At 38.0% G+C, this 22368-nt stretch overlaps 1 protein-coding gene across 6 annotated transcripts in view; it reads right to left on the bottom strand.

Annotated features, from left to right (window-relative positions):
- SLC66A2 (solute carrier family 66 member 2) overlaps nucleotides 1-22368 on the bottom strand; it is a 159893-nt gene that overhangs the window by 68208 nt on the left and 69317 nt on the right. The window lies entirely within an intron of this gene.

Genomic DNA, 22368 nt, shown 5'->3' with positions numbered 1-22368 from the left:
GAAATAGCAAAACCACCTACAGAATCTTCCCCCATGTGATTAAGCTGATATACAATACCTAATAAGTACAAAAGAGAAGTACAAAAGAAATTACCAGCCCACACTTCCTCTTTAAAAAAAAAAAAGCCTCTAGTCTTTCCCAGGAAAGTCTGGAGTATAACAAAGAAAAATTAGCATTCTTTCCTACTTGCTTAGAAGTAACTCATCCCAAGCAGAAGGTTAATGGATGAGTACAAGACCAAGCTTGCATGGATGCAAATGCTAAGGAATAAGAGCTTATGGCAAAAGTTCACACTGTTAACAAATTTTACCTCCTAGCTTTCAAACTTTTACAATTTAAAAATCATACTAATAGCCTGCTTAATTATAACAAATTCAAATAAATAGCTATAGAAACAGTTCTATTGAGGAGGCAAAGTTCTATAGAACAGATCATTTGAGAAATTAGAGATTAACATCAAAATATTTTAAATTTCCAAAACCCTTAAAGGCAAGCTGGCTTTTATCAATTTTCCTTCAGTGCACCTAAAACTAAGCATTAAGTATTATCCAATTTTGCACATAAACTTTCCAGAGCCAAGGCAGTGGCTATAAACATACACACACACACACACACACACACGCATGCATGCATGCATGCATGCATATACATGTGTGTGTATCTATGAAGAAAAAATAGGGTCCAGGAGTAATCATGTCTAAACTACAGTTGACAGAGCCTCTATGGTCCTTTCCTGTTTTCCTTTGAAAACGCAAATCAAGAGGTAGAATCTGAACATTGGAATTTTGTTAAATGTTCACAGAGCACAAGAACATCATTTGTAAGTTAAGAAAAAAATGTTTAAAATGCCAGAAAAATCTGACTTAAGAGACTGAGAAAATGAAAAAGTGTTTAACAACCCACAAGTGAGTACAGTTTGGTAACATTTCACTAACAAAGAGAATCCTGGACAAATCAATGTCCAAGGAGAGGAGCAATGAACAAATTTAAAGTTTCTGTTGCCAAATGCATAATGACCTAAACTATGTGTGTTATCAGTCATAGAGATGAGTACTTTGGGCTTTTCTCCTCCCTCAAAGAGAGGAAAAGAGGTATGAAATATTAAAAGGAAGCATTGGAAGAATCAGGGTTATTTTTATATCTATACACATTGACATGTACTTAAAGACATTACCATTTGACAGAACCTATGTTTTTTGGAATCTAAGATGCAAGTGGAAAAGATGACTGCTCCGCTCCCTACATGACTTACTCATGACATAGGAGGTAACAGAATTTCCAAGCACGAGTTGCACACATATTGGAACTAATATAAGACACTTCGGAACACTAGCTTCCTTGTTAATGAGAGAAGAGCAAATGGCTGCAAGGACCCAGCAGTACAAAAAGTATATGTATTATACTGGCAAGAACATGAATTATAAGAAGGTAGGAGCTAACAGAGGAAGAGCATATTTTTTGAAACTTTAATCCAGGTTCTATGTAATGTAAAGGATTTAAGTGTTAACAATTCCCTGCTCCATAAGCTGCTAAAAGTCCAAATAATATATTTGGCTACAGCTTATAAATCTAATTTTCATAACAAATATCAACAATGTACCCTCAGAAGTGGATATATGTTTGCCTTTTTTTAAAATTTAAACGAGGTTCCTATCTCTAGAAAGAAAAACATGAGATATTTTCACAACTTCTAATTAATATCCTCTTTCAGTAAAGTCTATTCTTCCTGATGTGCAGAAAGCAAGTCTTGCTTCTTCTCAGCTTTTGAAATCTCTATCACAAGTGACAATTCTGTCTGGCCAAGGTAAAGAAAAGTTCCAAGTGCATAGTGTGGTCCTTTATAGGGTTAGTACTTCCTTAAATTCATCTAGAATTCTTCAAAGAAAGTTATCAAAGGCTTCTTTTCATCTTCAAATTAATTTTACTAATCTCTCATTTTAATTAAATGCATATTATATGTAAATCTACAACTTATATGGGTATGATAAATTCATATAATACTTTTATGCTAGTGATAATCATAACTCAAAGTTAGTGTTTCATAACAGAAGGAGATCTGGCTAAGAGCTAGAAAAACCTGGGCTTAATTACCAGCTTTGACATTAATGGCTCTATGACACTGTGCAAGTCATTAAAACTCTTCAGTACTCTAGATCATTTGTGTCAGAATGGGAAATATTTAACAAAATAAATAAAACAGAACACAGATAATGTTACTATATGGTTCTCTAAGTCAATATGCAGCCTCCAGGGATTCTTATATACAGCTCTGTTTCTTTTGAGTTTGACACTGTAAAAAATAGACTCGAATCCAGGACTTCAATCCCCAGAATTACTTGCTCCACTTCCCCAGAATGATTTGTAATATCACTGAATTCTCACCTGGGCCGAGAGCAAGATGGGGTATTTAAACCTGGTTGTGAATAGGCTCGGGCTCTTTTTGGACTTCCGTTTTGGAACAGATGCGTCTCTTCCATGATGTGAGGTTATCCTGTCTAGGCCTCTCTGGCCTAGACATGTGCTTTCTTATTCTGTATTTTCTTTAATCCTTAACCTTTAATAAACCTCATAAAAATATAATACTCCTTGCAGAGAGAAACTAATTTCTATCTTGCCTCAGTCTCCCCAAAAATTTTAATCTTTACAACACCAGTACTCTGGACAACTCTCTGAGACTCTAAGCTTTGATACCTACACAAATAAAATCATAGTTCCAATTCCTAACCCTAACCTATCCATATTATACAACTATATATTAGTGACTGTCACATTGTATTGTGGTAATAAGTGAATATTATATATAACAATAGATAGAAATATATATATATATATTTATGTAATATATACATCTCTAAAATTAGAAATACTTCTGTCATATATACATTCCTAAAATTAGAAAGTATATCTTATTTTGGAATTTTCTTACTTTGATGACTTTAAAGATATTTATATTCAAGAGAGACAGTGATATGAGTGACAGAGAAGTCAGTAAGGCAGTCAAAAAACCATCTGAGATGCCTACTAAGTGCTAGGTTCTGTGCTAAATACTGGGAATTCAAGGAAAAGCAATAAACAATCCCTGCTGTCAAGAAGCTCAGTTAAATGCGAAACATGTAAACTATGTATAAATAAGATATTCATACACACATATGAATGATAAAATAGAAATAATCTCAGCAGGAAGATCCTAGAATTAAGGGGAATTGGAAAGTTTATTGCAGGCAGGTGATATTTTTGTTCAGCTATGAAGTCAGGAAGAAGAGGTAAGGAGCACATTCCATGTATGAGAGATACTAGGTGAAAAGGCACAATGGTGAAAGATGGAGTGTCTTATTCAAGAACTAACCAGGAGGCCAGATGTCACTGGATCCAGAGTACTTAGAAAGGAGCAAGGAATTTTTAAAAAATGGAAAAAGGAGGAGTTGGGTTATGAAAGAATTCAAAAGTCAAACAAATGGTTTTATATTTGATTTTGAAGGTAATAGGGAGCCATTAGAGTTTAATGATGGGGTGAAGAGAGATAGGACATGGACACATCTGCATGTTAAGAAAATCACTTTGGCAACTGAGTAGAAGATAAATTCGATTCAGGTGGTTTGAGAAAGAAAAACTAATGAAAAAGCTACTGCAATGGTCCAGGTGAGAGATGATAAAACATGATGTATACGAGGTTGGTGGTTGGTTATGTGAAAGGAAAGAAGGAAACATATACCCAAAAAAGCTATAAAAACAGAAACTATAAATTTTGACAACAAATTGGATACCTGAGATGAGTGTGAATGAAGAGTTAAGGATAATCCAATTGCCAAAGAAGACCTACTGCTAATTTATTGTTTAAAATCTCTCTTCCAATTATGTTACCACTAACAAGTTGTTTAAAGTCTTTTTACCTTCAGCACAACTATCTATATCTATGCATAAGAATATGTGAAATTTTATAAATATAGTAGAATTTGTCACACTTTTTCCAAAACATGATTAAAATTTAGACAATACCTTAATAAACTGGCCCTTAAAAAGGTTCTAGGTGAAGTTTATAAACAAGAATCTTCACCAAAAAAACCCTGTAAATCCAGTTCCAATTCACTGATTCATCAAAGAACATCAGCATCTTCAGTTGCTGTGTTCTAGATTAAAGCAGAGAACATGTGTTTGGAAACTTACCTATTCCAGTCCAGAGGAAGGGTAGTTTCAAGATTATGGTTGATCTGAGGCATGGTAATTTTCCCCCACCATTTCTCCACTAATTAAAATCTCAAATGAATAATAACCCTAATCCAAAATAAAAGGGACAAAAGAAAAGATTACTGTACTCCATACTGCTTCTGGAACATGAGGCTTAAACCTTCATTGAAAGACAACAAACCCAGGACTTCTCTGTCAAGCGTCTAGGCAATGGAGAGAAGTGAAAACTTCAGACAAAAATGAATTTCCATCCAGACAGCTACAAAGGTTTTTATGTTAGGATAATCTTGAATGGTATAAAGGGTAGGTGAATTAAAACTGACCTGATTGAAGACAAAATGGCTTGGGGATGGGAGGAAGGATCTGCTGCCTTTCACGAATTTGGTTTGACTCAGATGAGAACTTACAAAGTCATTAATAGTAGTGGTAGTCTCTCAGTGACCGAGAATGACAATTGTCTTTGTACAGTTTCATCTACGGTGTACCCTCATGTGGTTTTGGAGTCCAAAGGCTGAGGCGCACAGTGTGTGGCACATGGGGCATGGGACGCCAGTTGTTACGGGAGGGGCGGTTGCGGCCTGGTGTCGGCGTTCACACATAGCGGCAAGACGTCGGCGTCGCTCATCTTCAAAGGTGGCGGCGGCAGGTTAATGTGGGTTCGCCAGCTGCTTCTGACAGAGGCAGCGAGTTCTAGTTGCTTTGGTGTAATGCCAGCCCACTTCAAGTTGGACTTTAGCTGATCCTTGAATCTTTTCTTTGGTCGGCCTCGTTTCCTGAGTCCAGCTGACAGTTCGCCATAGAATACCTGTCTTGGTATTCTCTGTGGGTCCATGCGGATGACGTGTCCAGACCATCGTAGCTGGGTTCTGAGGACCATGACTTCGATGCTGGTGGAGTTGGCTCTGTCAAGGACTTCCTGGTTGGTGATTCGGTCCTGCCATCAGATCCTCATGATTGACCGGAGGGAGCGTTGGTGGAATTGCTCCAGCTGTTTCATGTGCTTCCGGTACAGTGTCCATGTCTCACAACCGTACAGGAGCAAGCAGAGGACGACTGCGTTGTACACTTTGAGCTTCGTCGCAGTGCTTACACCGCTGTGATGGAGGACTTTGCAGCGCAGCCGCCCGAGTGCCTGGCAGGCCTTTTGGATCCTGGCATTGATCTCGTGGTCTAGGGACCCGTTGTAACAGTTAAAATTTAGGAATATGGGGGACTTCCGGGTAATCATGGCTGCAATCTAGACGCGGCACGCTTCCTCTCCCCAGCACCGAACGAAATAGACTACATCAAAGGAGCATAAAATCACCTTTGGAGGAACAGAAGGACTCCCCAGTACCCCACAGAGGCAAAGGTACGTGGGGCTTGAACATTTCCACACTAAAATAAGAAGGAAAAGCTTGCACAGAAAAGTGAACTGAGCCGCCCTTCCCCCACCCCACCTCCCCCACTAAACCAGAGTGAGCTACCTGAGCGCTCACCGGGACAGCGAGTGAGTGGGGAGCGTCTCTGTCTGGGGGTGCACTCCAGGGTCCTTGGGATCTGGGGACTGCCAGGAAAAAACTTCTCAGGGCGCTTTCACTGGAGAATCCAGCGGACCTGGACTTGGGGCGGGCTGCGCTGAACAACGCGCGCTTATTATCTGGGCGGAGCTGAATACCTGGGCTCCGAGGCTGGGAAGAACTAGTCTGAAGCAACCTAAATTCACAGAAAAACCGCTCTTATAACCCAGACCCCAGACCAAAAAGGAAAGGGAAATAAAACCACCAAAGGGATGGCTCACATGGCCCAAAATCAAGCCTCCAGGAAGAAAGGGAAAAAAGTGACTATTGAAAACTTTTATGGTGGAAGTACCCAAGGAAAAGAGGAGAATGAGGAGGAAATCCAAAAAAATTCAGAACACGCCTCCCAAAATGGAAACTATCAACAAGCTCTGGAAGATCTCAAACTGGAACTTATCCAAAAGATGGAAACCTTCTGGAAAGAAAAATGGGAGAAAGAGATCAGCTGTCTGACAGATAAGACTGCTCAATTGGAAAAAGAACTCGAAGCATCCAATAGAAGGGCAGACAAGGCTGAAAAGCAAATCCAGTCCCTAATGACCAGAATTAAGCACCTCGAAGAAAGTGAGATGATAAAACAGCAAGAATCAATAAAGCAAACCCAAATAATTAATGAATTGGAAGAAAACAGAAAATATCTCACTGAGAAGGTCACGGACCTGGAGAACAGAGGAAGACGAGAAAATCTCCGTATCATCGGTCTCCCAGAAAAACCAGAGGTAAACAACAAATTGGATATTATTCTAGAGGAGATTATAAAAGAAAATTGCCCCCACGTTCTGGAGCAAGGGGGCAAAATAGAAATAGAAAGGATTCATAGAACACCTTCTATACTAAATCCCCAAAAGACAACGCCTAGGAATGTAATTGCCAAATTCAAGAGCTTCCAAGTAAAGGAGAAAATTCTACAAGAAGCCAAGAAGAGGAGCTTCAGATATAAGGGGGCTCCCATAAGGATCACACACGACTTAGCGGCTAATACACTAAGAGACCGCAAAGCATGGAACACGATATTTAGAAAGGCAAGAGAGCTGGGTCTCCAACCAAGAATCAACTACCCAGCAAAACTGACTATATACTTCCAGGGGAAAGTATGGGCTCTCAACAAAATAGAAGATTTCCAAGCATTTGCTAAGAAAAGACCAGAGCTCTGTGGAAAGTTCGATATCCAAGCACAGAAAGCAAGAGAAACATGAAAAGGTAAATATGAAAGAAAGGGAAAAGGAGATAAATCTTATCTTTCTCTTTAAGTCAAACTCTCTTCTATAAGGACTACATTTACATCTAATTATATATATTAATATGTGGGGAAAATGTTTTGTGTAACTCTTATAAATTGTATCATCATAAGAGTAGTTAGAAGAAACATGCATAGGGAAAGATTGGGGAATTAAGAAGATTTGGGGAAAGTTGGGGCAAAAAAAGGAAAAGGGAGGGGGGAACCGTGATAATACTAAGATTAACTTCAAGAAATAGGGGGGGAATCAATAGAATAAACTTTCCCATATAAAGATACACATGGGAAGGGGAGGGGAAGAACTCTCATATGAGAAGGAGAGGAAGAGAGCGTGAAGTGGAATTACTTAAACCTTACTCTCAGTGAAATCAAATCTGAGAGGGAAGAACATCTAGATCCAGTGGGATCCTGAATTCTATCTTATCCATTAGGGCAAGAAAGAAAGGAAAATTAAGGAGGGGGAGGGGGGAGGGAGTACAAAAAGGGAGGGAAGGAGAGGGGGAGGGGAAGGGAGCATAAAAAGGGAGGGGCTAGAAAGGGAAGCATCTCAAGGGAGGGGACTAGGGGGACTGACCTAAAGTAAATCACTGGTTCAAAAGGAGAAAGCTAAAGAAGAAAGGTCAGAACTAGGGGAAGACATCAAAACGCCAGCGAATCCACAAATAACAATCATAACTTTGAACGTGAATGGGATGAACTCACCCATAAAACGCAGACAAATAGCAGATTGGATTAGAACACAAAACCCTACCATATGTTGTCTTCAAGAAACACATATGAGACGGGTTGACACTCACAAGGTTAGAATTAAAGGTTGGAGTAAGACCTTTTGGGCCTCAACCAATAGAAAGAAGGCAGGAGTTGCAATCATGATATCTGACAAAGCCAAAGTACAAATAGACCTGATCAAAAGGGACAGGGAAGGTAAATATATTCTGCTAAAAGGAAATATAGACAATGAGGAAATATCACTAATCAACATGTATGCACCAAATGGTATAGCATCCAAATTTTTAATAGAGAAACTAGGAGAATTGAAGGAGGAATTAGACAGTAAAACCATATTAGTGGGAGACTTGAACCAACCACTATCAAATTTAGATAAATCAAATCAAAAAATAAATAAGAAAGAGGTAAAAGAGGTGAATGAAATCTTAGAAAAATTAGAATTAATAGACATATGGAGAAAAATAAATAGGGACAAAAAAGAATACACCTTCTTTTCAGCACCATATGGCACATTCACAAAAATAGATCATACACTAGGTCATAGAAACATGGCACTTAAATGCAGAAAAGCAGAAATATTAACTGCAGCCTTTTCAGATCACAAGGCAATTAAAATATTGATCGGCAAGGGTACATGGAGACCCAAATCAAAAATTAATTGGAAATTAAATAACATGATACTCCAAAATCGGATAGTTAGAGAAGAAATCATAGAAACAATTAACAATTTCGTTGAAGAAAATGACAACGGCGAAACATCCTTTCAAACCTTATGGGATGCAGCCAAGGCAGTACTTAGAGGAAAATTCATATCCCTGAGTGCATATATTAACAAATTAGGGAGAACAGAGACCAAGGAATTGGAAATGCTAATAAAAAAACTTGAGAATGAACAAATTAAAAACCCCCAGAAGAAAACCATACTAGAGATCCTAAAAATTAAGGGAGAAATTAATAAAATAGAAAGTGACAGAACTATTGAGCTAATAAACAAGACTAGAAGCTGGTACTTTGAAAAAACAGACAAAATAGACAAAGTACTGGTTAATTTAATTAAAAAAAGGAAAGAAGAAAGGCAAATTAATAGCATCAAGGATGAAAAGGGGGATCTCACCTCAAATGAAGAGGAAATTAAGGCAATCATTAAAAACTACTTTGCCCAACTATATGGCAATAAATATACCAACCTAGGTGATATGGATGAATATTTACAAAAATATAAATTGCCTAGACTAACAGAAGAAGAAATAGTTTTCTTAAATAATCCCATATCAGAAATTGAAATCCATCAAGCCATCAAAGAACTGCCTAAGAAAAAATCCCCAGGGCCTGATGGATTCACCAGTGAATTCTATCAAACATTCAGAGAACAGTTAACCCCAATATTATACAAACTATTTGACATAATAAGCAAAGAGGGAGTCCTACCAAACTCCTTTTATGACACAAGCATGGTACTAATTCCAAAGCCAGGCAGGCCAAAAACAGAGAAAGAAAACTATAGGCCAATCTCCCTAATGAATATAGATGCAAAAATCTTAAATAGGATACTAGCAAAAAGACTCCAGCAAGTGATTAGAAGGGTCATCCACCATGATCAAGTAGGATTCATACCAGGGATGCAGGGCTGGTTCAACATTAGGAAAACTATCCACATAATTGACCACATCAACAAGCAAACCAACAAGAATCACATGATTATCTCAATAGATGCAGAAAAAGCCTTTGATAAAATACAACACCCATTCCTACTAAAAACACTAGAAAGCATAGGAATAGAAGGGTCATTCCTAAAAATAATAAACAGTATATATCTAAAACCATCAGCTAATATCATCTGCAATGGGGATAAACTAAATCCATTCCCATTAAGATCAGGAGTGAAACAAGGATGCCCATTATCACCTCTATTATTTGACATTGTATTAGAAACACTAGCAGTAGCAATTAGAGAAGAAAAAGAAATTGAAGGCATCAAAATAGGCAAGGAGGAGACCAAATTATCACTCTTTGCAGATGACATGATGGTCTACTTAAAGAATCCTAGAGACTCAACCAAAAAGCTAATTGAAATAATCAACAACTTTAGCAAAGTTGCAGGATACAAAATAAACCCACATAAGTCATCAGCATTTCTATATAATTCCAACACAGCTCAGCAGCAAGAACTAGAAAGAGAAATCCCATTCAAAATTACCCAAGACAAAATAAAATACTTAGGAATCTATCTCCCGAGACAAACACAGGATCTATATGAACACAACTACAAAACACTTTCCACACAACTAAAACTAGACTTGAACAATTGGAAGAACATTAACTGCTCATGGGTAGGACGAGCCAATATAATAAAAATGACCATCCTACCCAAACTCATCTATCTATTTAGTGCCATACCCATGGAACTTCCAAAAATTTTTTTTACTGATTTAGAAAAAAACATAAAGTTCATTTGGAAGAACAAAAGATCAAGGATATCCAGGGAATTAATGAAAAAAAACACAAAGGAAGGGGGTCTTGCAGTCCCAGATCTCAGACTATATTACAAAGCAGCAGTCATCAAAACAATTTGGTACTGGCTAAGAGACAGAAAGGAGGATCAGTGGAATAGACTGGGGGCAAGCAACCTCAGCAAGACAGTATATGACAAACCCAAAGATCCCAGCTTTTGGGACAAAAATCCACTATTTCATAAAAACTGTTGGGAAAATTGGAGGACAGTGTGGGAAAGATTAGGCTTAGATCAACACCTCACACCCTACACCAAGATAAATTCAAAATGGATGAATGACTTGAACATAAAGAAGGAAACTATAAGAAAATTAGGCGAACACAGAATAGTATACATGTCAGACCTTTGGGAAGGGAAATACTTCAAAACCAAGCAAGAATTAGAAAGAATTACAAAATGCAAAATAAATAATCTGGATTACATCAAATTAAAAAGTTTTTGTACAAACAAAACCAATGTAACCAAAATCAGAAGGGTAGCAACAAATTGGGAAACAATCTTCATAAAAACCTCTGACAAGGGTTTAATTACTAAAATTTATAAAGAACTAAATCAATTGTACAAAAAATCAAGCCATTCTCCAATTGACAAATGGGCAAGGGACATGAACAGGCAATTCTCAGCCAAAGAAATCAAAACTATTAATAAGCACATGAAAAAGTGCTCTACATCTCTTATAATCAGAGAGATGCAAATCAAAACAACTCTGAGGTATCATCTCACACCTAGCAGATTGGCTAACATGACAGCTATGCAAAGTAATGAATGCTGGAGGGGATGTGGCAAAGTGGGGACATTAATTCATTGCTGGTGGAGTTGTGAATTGATCCAACCATTCTGGAGGGCAATTTGGAACTATGTCCAAAGGGCGATAAAAGACTGTCTGCCCTTTGATCCAGCCATAGCACTGCTGGGCTTGTACCCCAAAGAGATAATGGACAAAAAGACTTGTACAAAAATATTCATAGCTGCGCTCTTTGTGGTGGCCAAAAATTGGAAAATGAGGGGATGCCCTTCAATTGAGCAAACTGTGGTATATGTTGGTGATGGAATACTATTGTGCTAAAAGGAATAATAAAGTGGAGAAGTTCCATGGAGACTGGAACAACCTCCAGGAAGTAATGCAGAGCGAGAGGAGCAGAACCAGGAAAACATTATACACAGAGACTGATACATTGTGGTACAATCGAAGGTGATGGACTTCTCCATTAGTATCAATGCAATCCCTGAACAATCTGCAGGGATCTAAAAAAAAATACTACCCACAAGCAGAGGATAAACTGTGGGAGTAAAAACACCGCTGAAAAGCAACTGCTTGACTACAGGGTTGGAGGAGATAAGACTGAGGAGAGACTCTAAATGAACACTATAATGCAAACTCCAACAACAGGGAAATGGGTTCGAGTCAAGAACACATGTGATAACCAGTGGAATCATGCGTCGGCTATGGGAGAGGGAAAGGCGGGGGGGGGGGGGGGGGGGAGGGGAGGAAAAGAAAACGATCTTTGTTTCCAGTGAATAATGTATGAAAACGACCAAATAAAATAATATTAAAATTTAAAAAAAAAATTTAGGAATATGGGGAGAATGAGGCAGGTAGAAATTAGTTTCTCTCTGCAAGGAGTATATTTTTTAGAGGTTTATTAAGGATTAAGGATTAAAGAATATACAAGTAAGAAACATGTGCCTAGGCCAGAGGCCTAGACAAAATAACCTCACATCATGGAAGAGACGCCTCTGCTCCAAAACCGAAGTCCAAAAAAAGAAACCTCAAAAGCCTTTGCCACCAGCTTAAATCCTCCCTCGATCTCGGCCCACCTCAGAATTCCCGTGAGATTACAAAGCATTTTGGGGAAGTGGAGCAAAGGCTTGTGGGGATTGTGGTCCTGTATTCGAGTCTATTTTTTAAACTGTCGTTGGCGATGGTGCTGCCCAGGTACTTGAAAGTGCTGACGTTAGAAAGCTGCGTGCCATCGATTGTAATACACGGCTGGTTAGTTGGCCTCCCTGGTGCAGGTTGGAACAGCACCTCTGTTTTGCTGAGGCTGATAGTCAGGCCAAACAGTTTTGTTGCGGTGGAGAACCTGTCCACAATGGTTTGGAGATGATTTTCTTGGTGGGCCACGAGAGCACAGTCATCTGCAAAGAGAGCTTCCAGGATGAGTCTCTCTGTTGTCTTTGTTTTTGCAGTCAGGCGGCGAAGGTCGAATAGTGAGCCATCCAGGCGGTATTTGATGTAGACGCCCAGGTCTAGATCCATGCAGCTGAGGAAGCCTCCAGGTGTAACGACTTTTCGTGCCATTGGACCCAGGCTTCCAACGCCGAGAGAGTGGGACTGTCTCTGTGCATCGACTTTTCCACTTAAATCTCCTTCACGCACAAGTGTCTTTGTGCACACTCATCTATTCCAACCCTGCCTACCCTTTTCAAGACCTGCGACGATGGGGGAGTGGCGACGCAACAGGTGGAGATGACCACTGGCAGTTGTAGTCACGATCCTGCATGTAGGCGGCCCACAGACCAGTGCTCGCTCGGCTTTGTATGGGCAGCAGAGACGTTCGGCATCATCCTGGGTGACTGAGCAGCCCTCTCTAGGACAGCACTGCTCACCCTGATTGGGGTGTATGGGGTGCTCAGGGAGGAGGAGTATCTCTGGTATGGAGGGCTTGTCGTGCCCTCCTAGGGCAGCTCTCCAGCCACCGACCCTCACCTGATACCCAGCTCTCACTTGTGGCTCCCAGTAGCTGCTAGCATGCGGTAGGGGCCACACCCCAGGCAACGGCTTCGACAGGCCGGCTAAACCTTGTGAGAGTAGCCATTGGGTCATCGACTCCTGGTGAACCAGGGCTTTGCTCACCCAGCATGTGAAGACTGCTTCGGCGGAACAGACGGAAGAAACCAATAAGAAGGTTCAACAGCTGAGATGGCGACGCAGCAAAGCACTGTGGAGTGCTTAGGGCGTGTTGGAGCACAAAGGACAACACGGCCATCCAATGCAGCTGAACAAAGTCATTAATATCAACTAAACCACAAAGAATAAAAAGAACTAGTTATTAATTCCTTCTTCAATCAATCCATTAGAGAAATTGGGTTCTTTTAAGTTGAATTCTCTTATTAAAAGTTTCCAGTACTGCTGGGAATACTTTCAAATATAATGGAAATATTGTGCATGCTTCATCTGAAAGATAAATGAAGTTCATTTCACATGAAGTTTACCCCAATTAAGTCTGAGGTTAATTTATTTAATAATTTTATTTCAGCGATAACTTCTTCCACAATGATGCTTCCTTTAGCATTTAAGTTCTCCAGAGATACATACATATATACATGCACATACATTCACTCTTCTACTTTTCAGTAGAAATCTCTGATAATTTCAGAGAAGAAGTACAAGTTAGCAACAGCCAAATTGGAGAAATGACCAGTATCAACCAAAAGATCCTAGACAAGGGAATTCCTGGACTCCTCTGGGAAATCCTAAGATAGTGCTGCTGACAAGAAAGAATTATTGTTCATAATTTGAATTTCTTTTATTTGAATATTTGAATGCAAAATTCTCTTATTTGAATGCAAAATTCCCATGGAAACCTAGGAAAAAACTCCTTACTTGATTAAAAACTTCTAGGGAAAACTGGAAAGCACTTCGGCAAAAATTAGACTCATAACAAAACTTTATACCATATTCCAAACTACAAACTCTAAATGGATATATGACCTTAATATTGAAGACTATATGTGATAAAAAAAAATTAGAAATAGTTTATACTTCTTGTAGCTATAAGTAGATATACTCTTAACCAAACAAGAAATAAGAGGAAATTACAAAACATAAAATAGACGAGTTTTTATAATGTAAAACTGAAGAGTTTCTGGACAAACAGAATTAACACACCTAGAATGAGAAAGGGTTAGAAAGGGGGGGAAATCTTTGCATGAAATTTCTCTGACAAGGGTTGGGTATCCATGATATACAAACAACTTCTATACATTTACATGTGTATATGCATGTTTTTATGTATACATGTCATTCCCCAAAAGACAAATGGTCAAAGGATAAGCAAATAATTCTCAAAAGAATTACAGTGTTCGTAACCACATGAAAGAATGCACCAAAACATTAATATAAAGAGAAATGTGAATAAAAACAAAGTTTTACCAGAGACTCTACAAAGAGACAAAAATGATCTCCAAAAAAGGCAAGAGTCACTAGCAGAGGAGTTATAGAATGATATGCCCACTAACACACTATTGGTGGAACTGTGATATAGTATTAACATCTTGGAAAACAATTTAGAAATATGAAAATTAAGTGACTAAAATATCCATACCCTTTGAACCAGTTAATCCATTACCTAGTTTATATCCTAAGGAAGTAATTGATAAGAAATGCCCAATATACAAGAAAATATTTATAGCAATACTTTTGCCGACTGATTGGGGAATGGTTAAACAAATTGTGGTATGTAAACACAAAAGAATATTACTGTGCTTTAAGAAATAATATGTAATAAATATAGAGAAAAGCATAGAAAGAGCTATGATCTATGAACTAACATAGAGTCAAATAATATGGGGAGAGAGGGACAGAAGGGGAGAGAGAACATGAGAGAATATAACTGCAACAATGTGAATAGAAAGAACATACCCCCCAAAAATCAAAAGTAAAAACAAGTAAATTAATAAAGATCAAGAAGGAATCAAATGAAACTCCTTCTTCATGGAAATGAGAGATATATAGGTGTTATACATTGCACATGTGTTCACTTTTTCAATTTATTGATCAGATGTATTATTTTTCTCTCTAAAAATATTATTATTTGGGATGGCTCTCTGAAGGAGGAAGAGAAGAGATATAAGATGATATAAGGAAGATTATATAAAAAAGAGAAAATATCAACAAAAACTAATTTTTTAAATATTTTAAATGAGAAAACTCAAGGTTTACAAACTGAACTCCCTGTCAAAAGATAGGATTTATTCACTTAAAAAACTAAAGCACCATTAGATTTTTTAAAATTCAGGACTCTCGTCAATATCCTTTTCATCAGATACATAATTGAAATAATCACAATCAATCAAAATGCTTCCCATTTTTTAACTTCTTCTAATCAGTCTGCCTTCAAACATGGATCTTCTTTGTTGAAGGGGAGAAATGAAATAATTTGTAAAAAATCAAGTATTTAAAAATAATTTATGTTATACTAATTCATTTTTGCACTGGACCTATGAACTGGTCCAGCTATTCTGGAAAGTAATTTGGAACTGTCACAAAACTATGTATACTTTAACCCAGTTATCTCACTATGAAGCCTATACCTCAAAGAGATAAAGGGAAAAGGACTGATATTTACTCCTACCCCAAAATATAGTAACTCTTTTATAAAAGATTTGCAAATCAGTATTTTAAGTCAAATTATATATTTTTAATTAACAAACTTTTTTTTTCTCACCCCTATAACACCACACATTTGGGACAGGGGGAAATAACACAAAACCATTATAACAGGGGGCATTTGGGTAGCTCAGTGGATTGAGAGCCAAGCCTAGAGAGGGGAGATCCTAGGTTCAAATCTGGCCTCAGCCACTTCCCAGCTGTGTGACCCTGAGCAAGTCACTTAACCTCCATTGCCTAGCCCTTACCACTCTTCTGCCTTGGAGCCAATACACAGTATTGATTCCAAGACGGAAGGTAAAGGTTTTTATATTTAAAAAAAATTTTTTTTTAAACATTATAACAAACTTGCAGTCTATCAAAATAAATTCCTGTGTTGTGAGTGTATAAGTGTGTGTGTGTGTGTGTGTGTGTGTGTATTTCATTCTGCACCAAGTCTATCACCTCTTTGTCAGGGAATAAAGAACATTATAGTCCTTTGGAATCATGGTTTCTGTTGATTTTATCAAGAGTTCTTAAATCTTTCCAAAAGTTGTTTGTCCAGGGCAGCTGTGTAGTTCAGTGGATTGGGAACCAGGCCTAGAGACAGGAGGTCCTAGGTTGAAATCTGGCCTCAGACACTTCCCAGATGTGTGGCCCTGGGCAAGTCACTTGATCCCCATTGCCTAGCCCTTACCACTCAGTCAATACCAAGACAGAAGGTAAGGGTTTAAAAAATTTTTTTCTTTAATTGTTTGTCTTTATAATGTTATTGTATCAACTGTTCTGGTCACTCTTCACTTGACACTGTATCAGTTCATAAGTTTTCCCAGGTTTCTGTGAAACTATAATTTTCTTCATTTCTTAGGGCACAAGGGCATTCCATTCCATAATTCAGTTGTTCCTCAATTCATGAGCGCGCCATTAGTTTCCAGTTCTCTGTAAACACAAAAAGGGTGGAATCCTTTTTGTTATAGAAAAGGAATGCCAAATATCAACGTACCAAGGAGGGAGCAAACCAACTGGTCCATATCTCAGGCTCCCACTGCACTGTTAACATCTCTAATGTTCGCCACTCAACACTAGAGATGGGCTAGGAGGCGAACCTATGGCATGTGTGTCAGAGGGGACACTCAGAGCCCTCTCTGTGGGCACATCTTCCGTTGCCCCAGCACAGAGTTCACCAGAGTTCATTACTAGAAAAGCAGATGGATATAGAACGGGGCTGCTCCCCTCCCCCTTTCCATGAATGCCCAAGGACATTTCTCACACCACCCACTACTCTAAAAAGTTTTGCCATCACTGTTCTAGGACACACCTTAAGGCTTTTGTAATAGGCTCTGTGATCGTTCCTTTCTGTCTCACCAGTTGACACTTCCCATCAACAGTAGGGTGCCCAGTTCTTTCCTAGTATAGAAGTGCTCATTTAGATTGAGAAACTTTGCAAAGGTATTTTATAAACAAATTTCTGTATTTTATGGAATTATTATACATAAATTATTTGCATTAGATGACTTTAATGTATTCTAACAATCCATAAACATTATCATTTAGCTTCTGACTCAAGTTCCAACTTGATATAGCTTTTTAAAGAGAAAAAATTACATTAGATAAGACACTACAGCCTATAGTAGAGGTGAATTATATATATATATATATATATATATGAGGAAAGTTAGGAAGCCATTTTGCTGCTGTTATCCTTAAGAGTAAAAGAAAACTCCTCAGAGACATTGGATACCTCAGGAGTATTAATAAAAGCAGTGTTCAATTAATTTGTACAGAAAACTGTTATAGTATCTGCCTGTAAACATGCACATTTATTTAGAAATACACGTATGTGAATTATACAAGTTTTCTCTCCAATAATATATGTCAAGCTCTGCTATCCCCAATTTGTTAAAAGTAGAGAATTCTGTAAAACTAAGTGGGTGTCTTTAGGTCTACCAGTTTCTCAGAAGAGAGGGAGCTGGTAAGAAATAGGAGTTTAAACAAATTGAGTTCTGAAATATTTGCTTTTTCACTAATAAGTCTGCTTAGAGACTATGAATGATCAATTTTTCAACAGTAACTGATAGAGGGGATATTTTGAGTTGAACTCAAGGATTAAGTATCTGAGAAAACTGGCCTTCAACAGACATGTGCAGAAAAAGAGGACAGACCCCTAGGCAGTCCTAAATCAAGCTAAGCTATCATTGTTACAGATGAGACGCAGGAAAATGATGTAAAACCGTCTATATAAGGCACGTCACTGGCTCTCTTCACTCTCTTTTCCTGGAGAGGCGACTCTGGCTGGCAGCTTGCTAGGCATTCCAACATCTTGGAATGGTGGCAGTTATTTGTCTGGGTTTGGCAGTGAGTTTGCCCTTGAGCTGATTCAGGTTCAGGCATCTTGGCTGAGCCCTTTTGGAGGTCAGGCTAATTCCTTCCTCCTTCACACTCAAAACCTTACTTTCTAGACCTCTTAATCTTCCCGCCCGGTACTAGCCCTTTCCTTCTTCCTTCTTCTTAATCTCCTCCATTATATCAATTAAATCACTATAAAATTTCCAGCTGATGGGTATTTTATTATTTGGGTTTTTCCCTGGTGACCAAATTAAATTTAGATTTTAAGTCACAAGGCTAAAATTATCTTTACAAACTGTCTTCCCTATCAGTTACAAAAAGAAGGCTTCTCAAAAGAGAGGGCACTGGAAGATCAGTGAGCATGAAAATTTGAACAATTTGCTAAAAATATTATTTCTTATACTTAAAAGGATATTTATATTACTTGATGAGGAGTCCCACTAAACACACACACACACACACACACACACACACACACACACACACACACGACCACCAACTGCAATATATTAACATCTTGAGATGCTATCACCTAATGATCAGAGGCCCACTAAACATTTCTGAATTAGTAGCATATTTACCTTAACACACTCTTAAGTTTGAGTTCTAAAAACAAGCTTTGTTCAAAACTAAGAAGTATGATTTCTCATATTTAAAGTATTCTACATCTGTGAAATGGATTAAGCAGATACATAAAAGCTATATGGCAGGGGTCCACAAAATGTACTCAGGTATACCTAGTCCTGATATACCTAGTCCTATATATACCATACATATATATATACACACACACACACATATATACACACCAGATATACCAGATACCTAGTCCTAGGTATACCACGAAGAAAGAGCAAGAGGAGGCAATAAAATACCAAAAATGGAGTGGCATTTTCTAAGCAAAGCCTTGAGGAAAATCCAAGGCAGATGTATAGCGATTAATCCCAAGAAGAAACAATGACTTAGCATTAGAAGGGATGTTAGAGGACTAGTTCAATCCCTCAATTTTACAGGTGAACAAATTGAGGTCTAGAGACATAACCAGCCTAAGATCACACAAGTGGCAAGTAAGAATCAAGATTTGATCCTAGGTCCCCTGACTCCAAACTCAATACTCTTTCCTCCTTCTTGAGTCTACCAGTGTGACATGGCAGCCGCTAAGAAAATTAATGCAATAAAGAGGTGACAGCTCCTCATTAACTGACATCTGGAATACTGTGTAAAGTTATACAACGTTAATAGAATACTGATAAGCTGGAGTGTGATGGGTCTTGAATCCAAGCCATATAAGGATTAGATGATTCCAGTTCTTAGGACAATGCCTGAACAAATTAGGACAATGCTTAGATTATTGATGGAAAACTGGGGGGGGGGGGGGGGGGGGACACATCAAAGCTATCTCCAAGTCTGAGAAGAATTGCTATGTAAAAGAAGGATTAAATTTGTGCTAGTTGTTTGAGGGCAGAAGCAGGAGCAATGTGTAGAAACTACAAAGAAGAAAATTTTCACTAGATGTAAAAATGAACTTTTCGTATCATTATAGCAATTAAAAGTAGAATGGTTAGCCTCAGTTAGTAGCAGGATCTCCCTATGAGGTAATCTTCAGCAATTGGATATCTTAGTTATATGTGGGGACTTCTTTTCTCAGATGACTGGAACTAGAGATCTCCTCAAACTCAACTTACATGGTATTGATTTAATGGAGAATATGGACATTTTAAGCAGGTATGAATTAGAATCTCTAACAGCTAAAGACAACTATTTCAAAATACTCATATACCCTGGAAGTAATTCATATTAATGTGACTTATGAAGGTTTGTAAAAAATTTCCTCATAAGCACTTTCTGAGGCTAATATTAAAGGTATCCTCATTTTGTGGGAAACTGAAGCTCATTGGGTTAAATGCCTATGGTCAAAGAACTACTGCAAGTGTCAGAGTCAGGATTCAAATCCTGGTGTCTATACTTTAAATTGGAACATTCTTTCCAGTGTATAACACTTTCATTTGACATGTATAAAGCTCACTAAAAATCTTTCCCATTTGTACCCCATACCCCACATGGTGGCCTACTTTTGTTTACTCCTTGGTTCTGCTCAGATATTATCTATATGCTAAGAGATACAGGGGCCCTTTTAGAACTTAACCTACAATTAATCAGTGCCCAGTTCTTGGAGAGGAGCTTTAACATTTCAAACAACCCCAGGACAGAACCAGAGCATGGAACAAGAAGAGAAAGTACAATATAGCAGAAAAAAGCACTGCTCATTGTGTCAAAAGACTTGGGTTTTAAGTCTGTAATAGGGAGAGGACATTTGCAAAAGCACTGTGTAATGCAGTGGTTCTCAACCGTTCTAATGCCGTGACCCCGCAATACAGTTCCTCACTGTAGTGACCCCAAACCAAAAAATAATTTTGGTGGCTACTTCAAAACTGTAATCTTGCTACAGTTATGATTTGGAATGTAAATACCTGATATGCATTGTGTATTCTCATTGCTACAAATTGGGAGGTTGAGAACCGCTGGTATAATGCAAACATTACAGTGATTGACAGGAGCATGTGACAGTCACATGGGAGCCTAAGGGTCAGGATCTGGGTAAAGATTCTAAGGCCCCAACAGTCTTGGCACTTCTCTCCTGAAGGACCTTGGGTTGGAGGTTTGAAAACAGGTTTCTGGCTTTTGGTGATACCAGATGAAGAGAGGAATCTTTTGAACTGGCTGCTGGCAGCTAGAACAGAGGACTAAAGACCCATTTCTCCCCTGCACCTGTTTTGGACAGTTTTCATCTGAAGATCCTGGCCCATTTGATTGGACTCCACTTGTGAGATTTGGTTATTGGGGAAACTTATTGTTTTAGCTTAGACAAGTCAGGTTTAGATAGATTAATAGAAATTAGGGTTTAAGATTAATTGTAATAATTCTCCTAACCCCTTTTCCTTCCTCCCTTTCCCAAACAATAAAAGTGAACTTTTATGTTTCCTTCTTGTTCATTCCCCTACCAAATCCCACTGTTACAAGTCTCAGATCCAACATTTTCCCAGAGCACCATTTTAGTGAGTCACCTCTAGCTGAATCTCCAATTTCCCAACTGTAGAAATTCCTAACAAATTCAACACTGTATGTTCCTTCTGCACAATATGAGACTGAGGCACAAAACACAATACAATACAATACAACACATACTGGGAGTAATACTTAATACCACCACTCTCACAGGATTATTGGAAATAACAGAAAGTTGATGAATTTAAAGTGAAGAAGACCAATATTTTTTATGAAGACCCCCCATTTCAAAAACCACACCCCCTAAGCTGGGTGCCTTCAACTCATCCACTCCCACCTTTCAGTGGGTTATGTTCAACCTGATATATGTACTTAACTAAATGAAGTATATATATATATATATCAATGAAGTCTAATCCTATTAAACCCATGAAAAAGGGTATTTTGTGTGACTGTTTAGTTTCAATAACCTAATACACAGGTAAATTATTCTCCCCTAAAAGTGGCTAACTGATCATAGAAGCTCTGACTCCAGTCTCATGAATAAGAACCACCCACCACAGTTTGTTTTTGTTTTGTTTCTAATCCATGGTTCTTCAATGGGGTGTCCTAAGGGTTTTGTTTTTTCATTTGATCAAAGGTATTTTTCCAATTATAAGTTAGAAAATGAAATATTTGGTCTAGCTAAAATGAAACTAAAATCAGACTATACACCTGCTGTAACTCATATGCAGTACTGAAAATATATATCATGTAGTAGAGTCTAGAGACCTTGAATCTTATGGAGGTTTTTAAAAAACTAACTGTGGAGATCTAGAAAGGAAGAGTTATTTTTAAAAGGTAAAAAGCAATTTTCAAAAGCTTGGGAAGAAAAAGCACTGAAATGGATGATAGATGAAGGTCCCAAGTTATTAAGTGTGGTGAAATTTCCATTCTTCAGCTATTACCAAAGGAAAAGAAAACTATTATTATTAAGAATTTTTCAACTTTATGAAAAACTACAATGAAATCAGAGGTTAAGATACTCCCACAAAAGGTCTCATCTTTCCAGATAAGGCTAAAAAAACAGTCTCTCCCTTTCTCAGATTTTCAGGAAGATTAAAGGAACAGGAGCAACAATAGCTTGCCTCTCTCTCTGGAAACTGGGCTTTGGTGGCCTAGGTTTCGTGGGGATTCTCTAGCCTGTAAGGAGAAGCAGTTCAACTTGGGGAGAATATTCAAACAACATAATAGATGATTTCACAAAAGGACCAAGGAAAAGAAAGAGCTAATTGATTAATGCAAGCAAAATTATTTTTCAATAATTTTTCTTAGATAAAAGCCAACACTATATACATAAAAATTGTTTGTACAGTCCCCCCCCCATACAGAAAATAATTGAGATATCTTCTAGTCTCCAAAACCTTTTTTCAGTACAAAATA

Source organism: Monodelphis domestica, chromosome 3 (genome assembly GCF_027887165.1).
Source record: "Monodelphis domestica isolate mMonDom1 chromosome 3, mMonDom1.pri, whole genome shotgun sequence".
Taxonomy (NCBI): domain Eukaryota; kingdom Metazoa; phylum Chordata; class Mammalia; order Didelphimorphia; family Didelphidae; genus Monodelphis; species Monodelphis domestica.
Note: the sequence above shows the minus strand (reverse complement) of the source record. Positions and strands in the feature narration are given on the sequence as shown.